This window comes from Schistocerca serialis, chromosome 2 (assembly GCF_023864345.2).
Source record: "Schistocerca serialis cubense isolate TAMUIC-IGC-003099 chromosome 2, iqSchSeri2.2, whole genome shotgun sequence".
In the NCBI taxonomy this organism is placed as follows: Eukaryota; Metazoa; Arthropoda; class Insecta; order Orthoptera; family Acrididae; genus Schistocerca; species Schistocerca serialis.
The window spans coordinates 314,940,200-314,953,690 of NC_064639.1; positions in this window are offsets into that span (position 1 = coordinate 314,940,200).

The window sequence follows — 13,491 nt, forward strand, 5'->3', positions numbered from 1 at the left end:
AGCTTTGTGTCGTGCAGCCATCAAGGGTACAATAGTGGGCCTCCGGCTCCGAAAGCCCATATCGATTATGTTTCGTTGAATGGTTCGCATGCTGATACTTGCTGATGGCGTAGTACAGAAATCTGCAGCAATTTGCGGAAGGGTTGCACTTTTGTCACGTTGAACGTTTTTCTTCACTCGTCATTGCTCCCATTCTTGCAGGATCTTTTTCCAGCTGCAATGATGTCGGAGATTTCATGTTTTACCGTATTCCTGGTATTCACAGTACACTCGTGAAATGGTCGTATGGAAATTCCTAGCTTCGTTGCTACCTTGGAGATGCGGTGTCCCACCGCACCTGCGCCTACTGTAGCACCAAGATCAAACTCACTTAAATCTTGATAACCTGCCATTGTAGCAGCAGTAAACGATCTAACAACTGCACCAGACACTTGTTGTCTTATATAGGTGTTGCCGACCGCAGCACTATATTCTGCCCAGTTACTTATCTCTGTATTTGTATACGCACGCCTATGCCAGTTTGTTTGGGGCTTCAGTGTAGATGTGCGTCTTTCAGCGAGAGTAGTATGAAAGTTGTTTCGAGTAGTATACAATCTACTCGCCACTATGTGTGACACATTTTTTACAGGTGGCGGCCGCGAAGAAATCTCTCAGCAGCTACGCCGTCTGTCGCAGCAGGTGCGTCACAGCCCCGTCACGTTCAGCGCGTGTTCCCTGTTCAGCGTGGACGGCCGGCTGCTGACGGGATACGTGGCCGCAGTCGTCACATACGCCATCATACTCATGCAGTTCGCCATAGGCAGCTGATAACACTGTCCTCATTCAAGGCCACGGTGTTTGTATAACAGAAACTCATGTGGATGTAAAACGCATGGATTTTGTGAAACCAGAACGCCAAGTAGATAGATTGCTAGTATACATTCCAACTCAAAGCTAGTTGTACCTATTAAGAAAATGGCTATAAGTTAGTGTAGTATCATCAGCTAGTTCAATAACTTAGCCTAATCGTACGACTTAAACATCGAACTTTTATTCTGGACATTTAAATTCTTTGAGATTTCTGTTATTAGGCTCAGGGACAGTCTGCTATGGTTCCTTAACCGGGCTATGACCATTGCTTCCTCCAGATATTTCCAACGAAATTAGTTTTAAGTTCCTAATGACATGAATGCCTGCATATCATTAAGCTCTTCTGTCCAAAATAACAATATGATTTATTAAGACTAAACACAAAATAATAAACAAAAACACATGAAACATTTATAATACATCAAATTGGCTCAAATTGGATACTCAAACAAACGCTGTGAAGGTGAAGTTGTCCCTAAACTAGATTGTGAGGCTTATGACGAAGTGGTATGTGGAGCTAATTCCTTGCCACTCAAATCTTAAGAGAGACACACAGCAAACCCAACATTAATTGCTGCTACTCAAGACAGAACAAAGTTAGAAAAAGACGAACAGGCACGCTCTGCTGAGCTCTGATCATCACCTAGGAAAATCCCTATCTGCCGGTGCTACGGACATACATTACCAAACTGTCTTCTTAACTGCCAGAACACGATCTGGCGTACCGGAGGCGATGGCTGGTTGCTTCAACGTCCTCGACCGAAAGGCGAGAGCCGACTACCTAGAGCACCTGTACAGGCCGAACACACCACATTCCCGCCCCCACGACAGTGGCCGTGGTTAAACGTTCCAATCAGCAACTCGAAAACCGGCGGAAAATTCCACTCCATTGCCGGAGCACTACCATTCCACCAATGGAGATTCTTGGCGCCAATTTCTGCGCTGATTTTGCTACGTCACGGAGCTATGCCCTGAGTAAGCCAATCACAGTTACTATTTTGCAGAAAGCGCGGGAATTTTCCCGCCACAACTGCCTGGTTACACAAGTCATTCCCACACCTCGCTGGTAGCCCGCCAGAAAGTGTTTTCGCAAAGATTCTGCAAAGTAACGGAACCTCTAGCCCAGCCGCTACTTCAGACCCCTCCGGGCATGTCTTTTGACAATGTCGGCGTCTGCAAAGCATTCACTCGACTTCCTCACACCCGTTGGCTTATCCTTTTCCAGATCAACTGAGCCCGCCTGTCACCGGACCACCCGGGTGACGAGAGACGCTGTGTGGGAAGTCCGCGTGTGAAGGAATAGCGACTTTTCACTGCATGCAATTAGAGAGGAGAATCGTAAGATAGAAATATGAAAGGGGGCTCATGCCACCTCTCATTGCCCCTACACCATTTTAGATTGTAATTGGTGAGCGGTTGGCTCACTTAGGAGCAAGGTAGTGAGTCAATCGCCCAAGAACAATCTTGCAAACTGACTCCACATGCCGCACTCTATAAAGAAAATCACTACAACTGAAAAATGCAGCTCATAGAGGGAGGATTATTTATGGTGTAGCCAACCTCACCTTCTTAATATGGAACTCTAACACTCACATCACACGTCCATACCCAGGGAGCCCCTTCCAAACACCGATTCACACAGACTTTCACGCTCTAAATATGGCCCGGGCATGTGAGCCAAATATGGAGCAGTTTATTCTTTACAATCAGAGTTGGAGTGCTCTGCAATTAAATGCCCAAGATGTTACAACAATTTGTATCATTAAACTAACCTGAACTCACTCACACATGATACTATTTAAGTTAACAATCTCTTTGTGAGCTTTCAGAATCTAATTACAACCTCCGATTCATTCTGTCTCCCTGCAGCAAGAATAACCTTTACAAAATGTTCCCTGAACTGATGGTCCATTCACAATGACAGTGGTGGTACCTGCTTCAGTTTATGGGGACTTCAGGCACACTGTTTGCATACACACAACAATAAATACAAAAATACCAAAAAAAAACATGGTGTGGAGAACAATACAGTAATTTGTAATTTGTGCGCCCTACTCTATCACTTACATAAGAATTACAGTGTAAAACACAAACACATATAAGGTATAACATACATTACAAAAACAACACTAGAGAAAGAAATTTAAGAAAAAAACAAGGTTCATGGGGCATCAAGTTGTGCATGCACATTGCACAGTGTTCACGACTGTGCTGAGAATGAGGCACTAAATCACATTGTTAGAAATATTCGAAGCACTTCACAAATTCCACAGTACTGACATCACATAGGGCTAAACGCCGGGTGTTGTTGCTACATTGTTGCAACAGCAATAGGGTGTGCTGGAGCATCTGCAGTACTCTGTTGAGATTGCAGCAAGACCCACGGATACAATCACGGCAGTACGGTAGAAAGACACAGTAATAGGCTCTCCTCCCGTTGATTAATTGTCTCTGAGGTCTACTTGTTGGGATACATCACTAGTCTAGGTCTCTTCTCTCGCTGGACAGTACTTTACGTTTCCCAATATTGCAGTTCGACAAGGGATGATGGCATGTGGAGTGACTCCACAAGTGTGTGAGGTCATCCATACAGGATCGAACTAGTAGCGACGAGTGCTATAACTGCTCTCTAATAGAGAGGAGAAGTTAGAAATGAGACAATTCATTTGTTAGAGTTTGTGGCACGATACTGCTTTGTGTATGCAGATCGGCCAATGCTAGTGAGTTGTATAAACCCAAACAGGTGAGTATATAGCGTCCCTTTCTGTCCTGAGGCACATGAGACGCCGGTTATGACACCATATGTTATCTTCTTCATGTACTCACGACAACGTGGTCTGCCGCAGGGAATCCCTCCAAACGGCTGCCGCGTCCGGAGAGCTAGCTGGCTGTCGTGTGTGGGTCGCATGTCAGTGTCAACGGCCAGCCTCACTTTCGCTTGTGGCCCGGCGAGGGCTGTCTGCCACCTAATCCCTCAGGTATACGGCCCGGTGACTGTCAGCTTGTAGGACCGGATGCTCTCGCGCCCTTCACGTCAGGTGGCGCGCTGACGCTCTCCTTGCAGGTAGCCGATGACCTCTTGTTTTTGCTCTGGCTGGCCTCTGCATTGCCACGATTCCCGTCATATAATTCCTGTTACGTTGAGATGTCTCGCTGTTCGCCGCTATTGACGACAGTGATGTGCACGCCGTACGACATGACCTCCGAGTTTTCATTACACCTCACTGAAACTCCAGAGACTGGGTTAGCCATGGCTATACACGACAATAAATTTATAGTTGCAACTTCCTTCTCTATGTGATGCGGTATTCGCGATCAAAGCACACCTTTCCAGAGGCAATGTAATATGACCAAGCCATGACTGGTTCCTGTTGAGGATTCAGTCGCCCAACACACGCCAGCTACACAGTATGTCACGAATATCCAAGTATAAGTCCCTGGTTATTCATCTGTGACAGTCACGAGCAGCACACTAAATCCCCAACCAGCACATTGGCATGGTAGGCTTTATGCCCGCATTTCTCTCGTCTAGGGCACCATTGGAGTCAAACGCTCACAGGTTCACCCCGACTTGCAAGACAACGATGCTGGCGCAGCTCTGCAAAAAACTATACTGCCCATATTCATCCTCGAAATCACGCAATATACCACAATCTTGCAGTGCACTGACGCGTGCCTGCAAGCATTGGTATGAACGTCTCACGAACTGGTTGTGGCCGCTATGGAGCGTATCACGACTTCTCAGAACGTTTCTAAGAGCACATTCTTGTATGCGCCCGTTTGTGCGACATCTCGTCACTCATCTTTATCCCTTAACATGGACACCAGATAGGAAAGGACAACAACATTGCTCATGGAAAGGTAGTGCCTCTTATCGCAACGACAGAGGAGATCCCGAACATAGACAAAAAAAGTTAACAGCAGTAAATTCTTATGCGAGAAAACGCAGCGTGTTAATACTTTAACAATCTTAATCTATTAATGCAACGATTATTGTTCCCCGAAGAAAGGTTCATATATTTGCCTATTCTACTATGTACACCACTTAAACTACTATAATTCCACGAACTTCTTTGTGTGAGAGATGGTGGAGTCCTATGGACTAGCGCCAATCCCTTGTCAGACTCCCCCTCCTCTGACGTGCATTAGGATTTGCAGGTCTAATTTCAATCCCCTGGTTCTCCTGTTGTCCTTGGTTTCGCTCTCTCCAATTACGGTCGCTTTGCCGTTCGTTATTCCTCCTCTCCCAGATTCCTTGTCTAGCATGACCTTGTTCCCTGACGTTCTGGTTTCCGTGTCTCTGGTTTCCATAACCTTGAATAGCGTAACCTTGATTTCCGTAACCCTGGTTTCCTAACTGACGAGCGTGATCATGCGATCTGTTGTCGTCTGCCCTTGCTGGCCCGTGGTATTTGTTATTTTGCGCCTTCTTCCTGTCCTTTGCGTCTTGTTTATCGAAGACTACTTCGAGTTCGCGCAATAGACTCTTGAATGCTTCTATGTCAGATCCACACTTGCCGACAAGTGTCTGTTGATACCTAACAGGCAATTTGGAAAAACAAAATTTGATGATTTCTCCCTTGCTATATGGACTATCTAAAAATTGATTCTTCTTGAGTAAATCATCAAAAAAATTGGTTGCGCTCCTTTGCCCGGACACTTCCAGTTTGGGACAAAATATTATTTCCTCTTTAATCCTGTCTTGCGTTTCCTTTGACCAGTAGATCCCCAGGAACGCATCAACAAATTCCTGATAAGTCTGACACGTCGCTGCCACACCCCGCATCTTTTCCGCGGCTTGGCCTTCGATGTATCCACACATGAATTCTAATTTTGCCAGGGTTGGTCATGATGACGGTAATGAATTTGTAAACTGCATCACCCAGCTCTTGGGATGCCTCGACCCTCCATTATCTCTGAACTTTTGGAATTTTAGTATCGACAGGAAGTGACTGTGATCAAGATCCTGTCCGATCCTCGCACTGGTGCTGTCACTCGTTTCTGATACTTGCACGTCTGCTGAGTGTCCTGATCTATATTGCTGATAATTGTGATGTGCTACATCTGTATCACAGTGGAAGTGGCACTTCGAATTCACTCTCCTAAGTGGGCTACAATTATTGGAGCTATTACTAGGTGTTTCTGCGTGTGCCTTGTTAGTTCTGCACTCTGTCACTGGGCTAGAGCACGGCGGTCTTTTCCTCGGAGACACAATTCTGTGTACTCCATCATTGGTATCCGAACGCGCAGTGCTCATGTGCTCGTTTCGCTCTAGTTTTGCTATCCGACTCTCTACTTCTTTCATTCGTTTCGTGATGTTCGTAACCGCAATATTACCTTGAGTTTCTAAGAACGCTAGGGATTTTGCGTGGGCTTGTGTCGCACGTCGCAAGCTACCTGCAAGTTGAGAAGTTACTTTTGCGATTTTCATTGCCCCTGTTGCTGCCGTTTTGGCTAGGCCTGCTACTTTTTGTGCTACCATTGACATTTGTTTTGCTTCTCCACATTCTTTCTTTATTGTTAGTGATTCCCCACGAATTTCCCCTATATGCGAAATTATTTCCTCTGTGTCCTTCTTACGCTGTTTCTCATCTTCTTCCTTCTCCTTCTTACGTTGTTTCTCATCTTCTTCCTTCTCCTTCTTAAGTTGTTTTTCATCTTCTTCCTTCTCCTTCTTACGCTGTTCGTCAGCTTCTTCCTTCTCCTTCTTACGCTGTTTCTCATCTTCTTCCTTCTCGTTCTTGCGTTGTTTCTCATCTTCTTCCTTCTCCTTCTTACGCTGTTTCTCATCTTCTTCCTTCTCCTTCTTGCGTTGTTTCTCATCTTCTTCCTTCTCCTTCTTACGCTGTTCGTCAGCTTCTTCTTTCATTGATCGTAGGAAGCTCAGTATTGGGTTAATGTCATCATTTTGATCCTCGTCACACATGGGTGATGTAACTCTGGACACCAGGGCGCTAGAGCTCTGACGTGACCGAGCTGGCCCCTGTCTGCTCTCGTTCGTTTGATTATAAACTTCTGCTACCGTCTCGACCTGTGTGCCTGTCTCTGTTCCATCCTCCACTTCACTATCATAATCACGGTCGCCACGTTGCTCTAAGATCGCGTCCAAATCACCTTCCTCATCAATGACCCTGTCGTCCTGTGCTGCTAAAAATGTGCCCATCTCATCTCCGAACCTATCCTCGTCAGTAACCTGCCTCTTACCCATTATGCTATCCTCTTTTGTTTTAGTTTCGCTCGATAATAGTCGTGCCTTACTTCTCGTGATCATTCATGAAAAAAAAACAAATTTATCTAAAATTCACAATAAAAATCATCTACTCCCAATATTTTTCTACATAGACATAAAATTTCAACAACGCCGTTCCAACACTGTAACTACAAGCACGATTTGTTGTGGTACAGAAACTGCACACAAACCCGACAAAGTGTGATGAGGTACGGACACCACATCAACGAAACACAAGAAAACAATGAACAAAAGAATATGTACACTGAAAACAAAAACTGTAATCATGCGCCGCTACTTAAAACTAAACGCAGAACTACCAGGAAAAAAACTTGGGTATTAATCAATAAAAAATTAAGAAAAAAAAATTCTGAGTGTCCCTACTACTAATAATACTTGCTTATCAGCGATTCACAGGAAAGATCCGAGGCTAAGGGTCGCCATTTTATGCGAGGTGCCGGGGCTAGCAGTGTATTTAACACTAAATTCTAGAATCTACATATGTAAATGATGCTCTAAGCCCCCCCCTATTCTAACTCCGACTTTTGCTGTTGCACAAGGATTAAAAAATATAGGCGAACTGACTGTAATCAACCCTGCAAGTGGAGTAGAAAAGAGTTTGGCACCTGCAATAATTTAATTTGATAAATAAGTTAAATAAAGGAAGGTTTCATTAACGTAGTGAGAAATGATGGGTTGCTCTACCGATTAACAGAATGAAAGTTCTGTCCAAAATAACAATATGATTTATTAAGACTGAACACAAAATAATAAACAAAAACACATGAAACATTTATAATACATCAAATTGGCTCAAATTGGATACTCAAACAAACGCTGTGAAGGTGAAGTTGTCCCTAAACTAGATTGTGAGGCTTATGACGAAGTGGTATGTGGAGCCAATTCCTTGCCACTCAAATCTTAAGAGAGACACACAGCTAACCCAACATTAATTGCTGCTACTCAAGACAGAACAAAGTTAGAAAAAGATGAACAGGCGCGCTCTGCTGAGCTCTGATTATCATCTAGGAAAATCCCTATCTGCCGGTGCTACGGACATACATTACCAAACTGTCTTCTTAACTGCCAGAACACGATCTGGCGTACCGGAGGCGATGGCTGGTTGCTTCAACGTCCTCGACTGAAAGGCGAGAGCCGACTACCTAGAGCACCCGTACAGGCCGAACACACCACATTCCCGCCCCCATGACAGTGGCCGTGGTTAAACGTTCCAATCAGCAACTCGAAAACCGGCGGAAAATTCCACTCCATTGCCGGAGCACTACCATTCCACCAATGGAGATTCTTGGCGCCAATTTCTGCGCTGATTTTGCTACGTCACGGAGCTATGCACTGAGCAAGCCAATCACAGTTACTATTTCGCAGAAAGCGCGGGAATTTTCCCGCCACAACTGCCTGGTTACACAAGTCATTCCCACGCCTCGCTGGTAGCCCGCCAGAAAGTGTTTTCGCTAAGATTCTGCGAAGTAACGGAACCTCTAGCCCAGCCGCTACTTCAGACCCCTCCGGGCGTGTCTTTTGACAATGTCGGTGTCTGCAAAGCATTCACTCGACTTCCTCACACCCGTTGGCTTAACCTTTTCCAGATCAACAGGGCCCGCCTGTCACCGGACCAACCGGGTGACGAGAGACGCTGCGTGGGAAGTCCACGTGTGAAGGAATAGCGACTTTTCACTGCATGCAATTAGAGAGGAGAATCGTAAGATAGAAATATGAGAGGGGGCTCATGCCACCTCTCATTATATTCTGGTTTCAGTCCCTATAGCCGTATGAATTTTTTTTATTTATTTATTTATTACTATTATTTCTTTGTTAAGCGGGAAGCCAGTGCATCACAGGTATTCGTAGGCGCTTCCGGAATGTCAACAAAAACTTGGCAGTGAACACAATCATTGTGAATCGTCGTCATCGGAACGACGTTGCACAAACCTGTCCGATACTCCACGTGTCGGCTGGCCAGAAACAGCTGTGCTGGAATGTGCGTACACTCTCATCCCAAGTGATCAATGGATCGCAATCAAACACCGCACTGCTCAACTGGACGTCTCTGTTGGTAGTGCTGACACACTCGTCCACCAGTTGGGGTACTCAGAGGTGTGTGTCTCACTGCCACACAGAAGACCATAAAGAGCAATGAAGGACTATCTGTGAAGAATTGATTGCGTATTACAATTTTTTGTCGCACATCCTCACTGGCGATGGTACATGGATTCACCACTTCTAACTGGAAACAAAAACGGCAATCCATGGAGTTGCACCACGCCACTCTGCACCTTCCGACTTCCATCTCTTTGGCCCATTGAAAGAGGCACTTCGCAGGAAGCAGTAAATGGATGATAGAGTGGTTATTGATGCAACAAGACGTTGCCTCATGTCGACCAGTGGAGTGGTACAATATGGGGATACAGGCCCTTCAAGTAAGATGGCATAAGACCGTCTTCTTGGATGGATATTATGTTGAAAAATAGGGTTTGTAGCCAAAAGAATGGGGAATAATAAATTATGATGTAACGGAATCCTGAATAAAACGAATCTGCTTTCAGAAAATAATTTGTTGCATTATTTATCGAACGTCCCTCGTAATCCGTGGTCTCGTTATGTTTTTTGTGCATAACATGGCACATGGAAGACCAAGCTAGAGATTTCGTTCTCTTCTCGTGATGGAGAATTTTGTAGTGCTGTTACTTGTAGGTGTTTGAAAGTGTATGCTGAAATGAAAATTGTGGAAGCAAACATAAAGATAACTTCAGCGAAAGGATTTTGTTATGGCTGAATGTCAAATGCGTAAAAGCAACAGCATTACGAATATGCTCAATGTGTTAGTTTTGTTGGTAGATTTTGAAATAACTGTGCTGCGAGGCAGCCCAACAGCTAACACAAAGAGTATGAAATTTACATATGAGAGATAATTACTAATTGCAGTACTAGTATGAATTCTTGTTGAAACTAAATTTGGTGTCATGAATGGTCTTCCTCGCAACGTAAGGAAAACACAATGTTACTTATCAATACTGAAGTCACACAAACCATATTTTGCAGCAGACTAGGTGCTTAACAAAATCCAGTTGTTCCATTATTACACACACACACACACACACACACACACACACACACACACAAAACACACACACACACACAATATATATATATATATATATATATATATATATATATATATATATATATATATATATATAAAGTCATTATTAAGTTAGACCGATATTGTTTTACCTATAATTTTTCTGTGATTGCTGATGATACAGTCCGTCCACTAAATCTTGATGATTAGCGTATATACAGGGTGATTCATGAAGATATGCAAGTATTTTAGTATGTTGTTCTACAAGTAAAACTAAAGAAAAAAGTTCATATAAACATAGGTCCGCAAATGTTTAGTTACGAAGTTATGGCAAATAAAGGTTTTGCCCGAAATTTAGCAACCATGAAGCCATCGCAAAACTGTACGAGGTTAAAGTAAATCACAATTTTCATTTATTTTGTTGTTATTGGTCTGGTGAATCTATTAAAACATCTCACAGCCGTGAATCTGCAGTAATTTTCCAGAAATTGAGAACAACCCTGTGAAACTGAAACAAGCAACAAAATCCGTTCATACACTTGCTGCTAAATGCATTGAACTCGGTGGAGACATTTTTGAACATTTATTGTGAATGTATTGTGATATTGTATGTACACGAACAACTTCCTTAACATTGAGCTTTGTTTTTCCGGTTTAACATGACTTCACATGTGCTATGGAATTAATAAAAGCCCATTAACTGACACATTCATACAGCTTCAGTTAACGTTATTACCATGATTTTTCCAAAATTAAATTTTCTACAACTTCTGTTGAAAACTTTGTGCAATTGTCTGGAATTTAAAAAACAAATTGGGCCACGTAGTTTATAAATTAAAAATTTTACGAAATTATTTCTTTGCTTCTCTGGATCTTCTGGAAAACTACTGCACACGCGCGTTTGGGATATATTTTATTAGATTCACCAGATCAATAACAACGACTTAAATGGAAATCGTACTTTACTTTAATCTCGTACAGTTTTGCTATGGCTTCATACTAGCAAAGTTGCTGAATGTTGGGCAAAATCTTTTATCAGCCGTAACTCCGTAACTAAACATTTGCGGACGTATGTTTATATGAACTTTTTTCTTTAGTTTTACTTGTAGAACAATATAGTAAAATATTTGCGTATCTTAGTGAATTATCCTGTTTATATTTTAAGAGGTCTTGCAGGATGGAAGAAATTACTGCCTCTTCTTATGATTGCAGGTGAAAGTCATTCTTATAGGTAAGAAATATTTTTGCGTCTATGATCACTCTTAATATGTATATATTTTTGCATATTTTGTCATACATGGCAGTCACTACACTCATTGTCGACGCAGCCGTAAAAACTACACGTCCTTCTTGCGTGAGACCTAAAACGTACGTACTCTCAAGCGAAATTGAAAACAAAAGTTGTTAAAAAATTGACTATTCTCCTGACGTTGCTCTTTTGATACAAAGATAATTTTAAAAGTCTATCTGCCGTCTTGTGCTGCGATGTACCAATTTCTTGTTTCTAATGAGGAAAAGAAAACATTTATACAAATTGATAATGGGAGAAAAAATAAAAGGGTATTACACATCAATAGCCTTCAGCGACAGATGATACAAGAGAGGTGTTGTAAATCGTGGAGAAGCTTACATATTAAATTCTGTGATTGTACATTAAAAGAAAAGTCGAGAAGGATATTACTTCCTCTCACAAAGATCTTAACAAACGATCGTGGCAGAAAATGAAGCAAAAAAAAGGAATATCTGAGACTTGTATTTTGATGGAATGAATAACACTGAGAGAACTATGAAGAAACGAGGACATTTTCAACTTTGTATGAGGTGTGAGTCTCCACACAGTTACAGCTGGAAAAAAATAATTGCAGTAAATAATTGACAATGGATACGTCACTGTGATCACTATGACCAGCACTCAACAATTATTTTATTACTGGTTATTTCCTGGGTCTAGCGATAAAGCGAGTGACTTGCACCAAGAGGTCGTGGGCTCGAACCCTGGCCAGACCTCGGAAATATTCAGGCTGCCTTTAATCTAATCTTCATTTCTCAACGACGTGAAGAGCCACCAGGCTCAACACATTGCTCAGATTCCACATTGAACTGTAGATCCCCTGTCCTCAGTTGGATTATTGGAAGCAGAAGTCGCCTAAGTGACGTATAATCGAAAGACTTGTACCCAGCCGTGGAGTCTCACTGATAGTGTTAATCGAAAAAGCGAACCGAATACCTGGCGGGGGTGACAGCACCGTCGTGTTTACTCCCGAGAATCCGGGAGAGGTGGCAGTACCAGAGTACACTCTGGAATCCTTACAAATGGAGTACTGCCACACATAGCACGTCTGTACGCCAGCCCCTGTGTTACGCATCAAATAAACCTTGAACGGCACTGTTATCTGATAATACTACTCACACATTATCACTCTAATAGCAATTATTGATAATGTAATGTTTTTTGCCCACTTTAATTCTAATGCTTAACCATCATCACAGTAGTAATTACAGTTTTATGCGCAAAGTCTGAGCAGTAAAAGAAAATGCAAATGGAAGTAGTGGATTTCCATGCAGTGTTGAAGAAGTAGTGTTGTCCTTCCAACGGAAAGACAGTTCTGACTCTTGACATGCAGACAGGTAATAGGCCACAACAGAGCAAACCCACAGCAGAATCAGTCGAAGTTTTGAAGAATATTGGTAGATAGGTCATCACAGAGCAGACCCACAGTATTTCTTGTAGAGATAGTGGCATTGGTGGGCCACCAAAGGTGCAGACCCACTGTAGTCCTTGTAGAGATGGCCAACAGCCATCCGTTGTGACTGTGTGGTTGCACAACCACCATCGAAGAGCCTTGATACTATAGCAAGTCCATGAAACACCACTTGTGCACCCAAAAAAAAATAAATTGAAATGTCCTTAGAACCAGCAGTGCTGTTAACAAGTCCCTTGCTGAATTATCAACACACATGCGAGCACTAACAGTCCTTTTTTTAACTTTTCACATATTGTGAATATACTATGGCCAATAGAAATGTGTGCAGTGAAATGAAACCCTACTACATACTTAATTCGGAGAACTGGTGTCTAATTTTATGACATTGGAATACAATTACAAAGGTACAAAAAACATCGTTAAAAATATAATGTAACCTTAGTAGTAATCCAGGTGTTACAAAAGAGTAGAAATAAACATATACATGAGTATATGGGAACTGTGACGTAAGTAAATAAACAAAAAATGAGAATATTAACTAGCACATCAAATTGATACGTGGGCATAAAAAGGAACATAACAGAATAAGCAATATCTAAACATGTTTG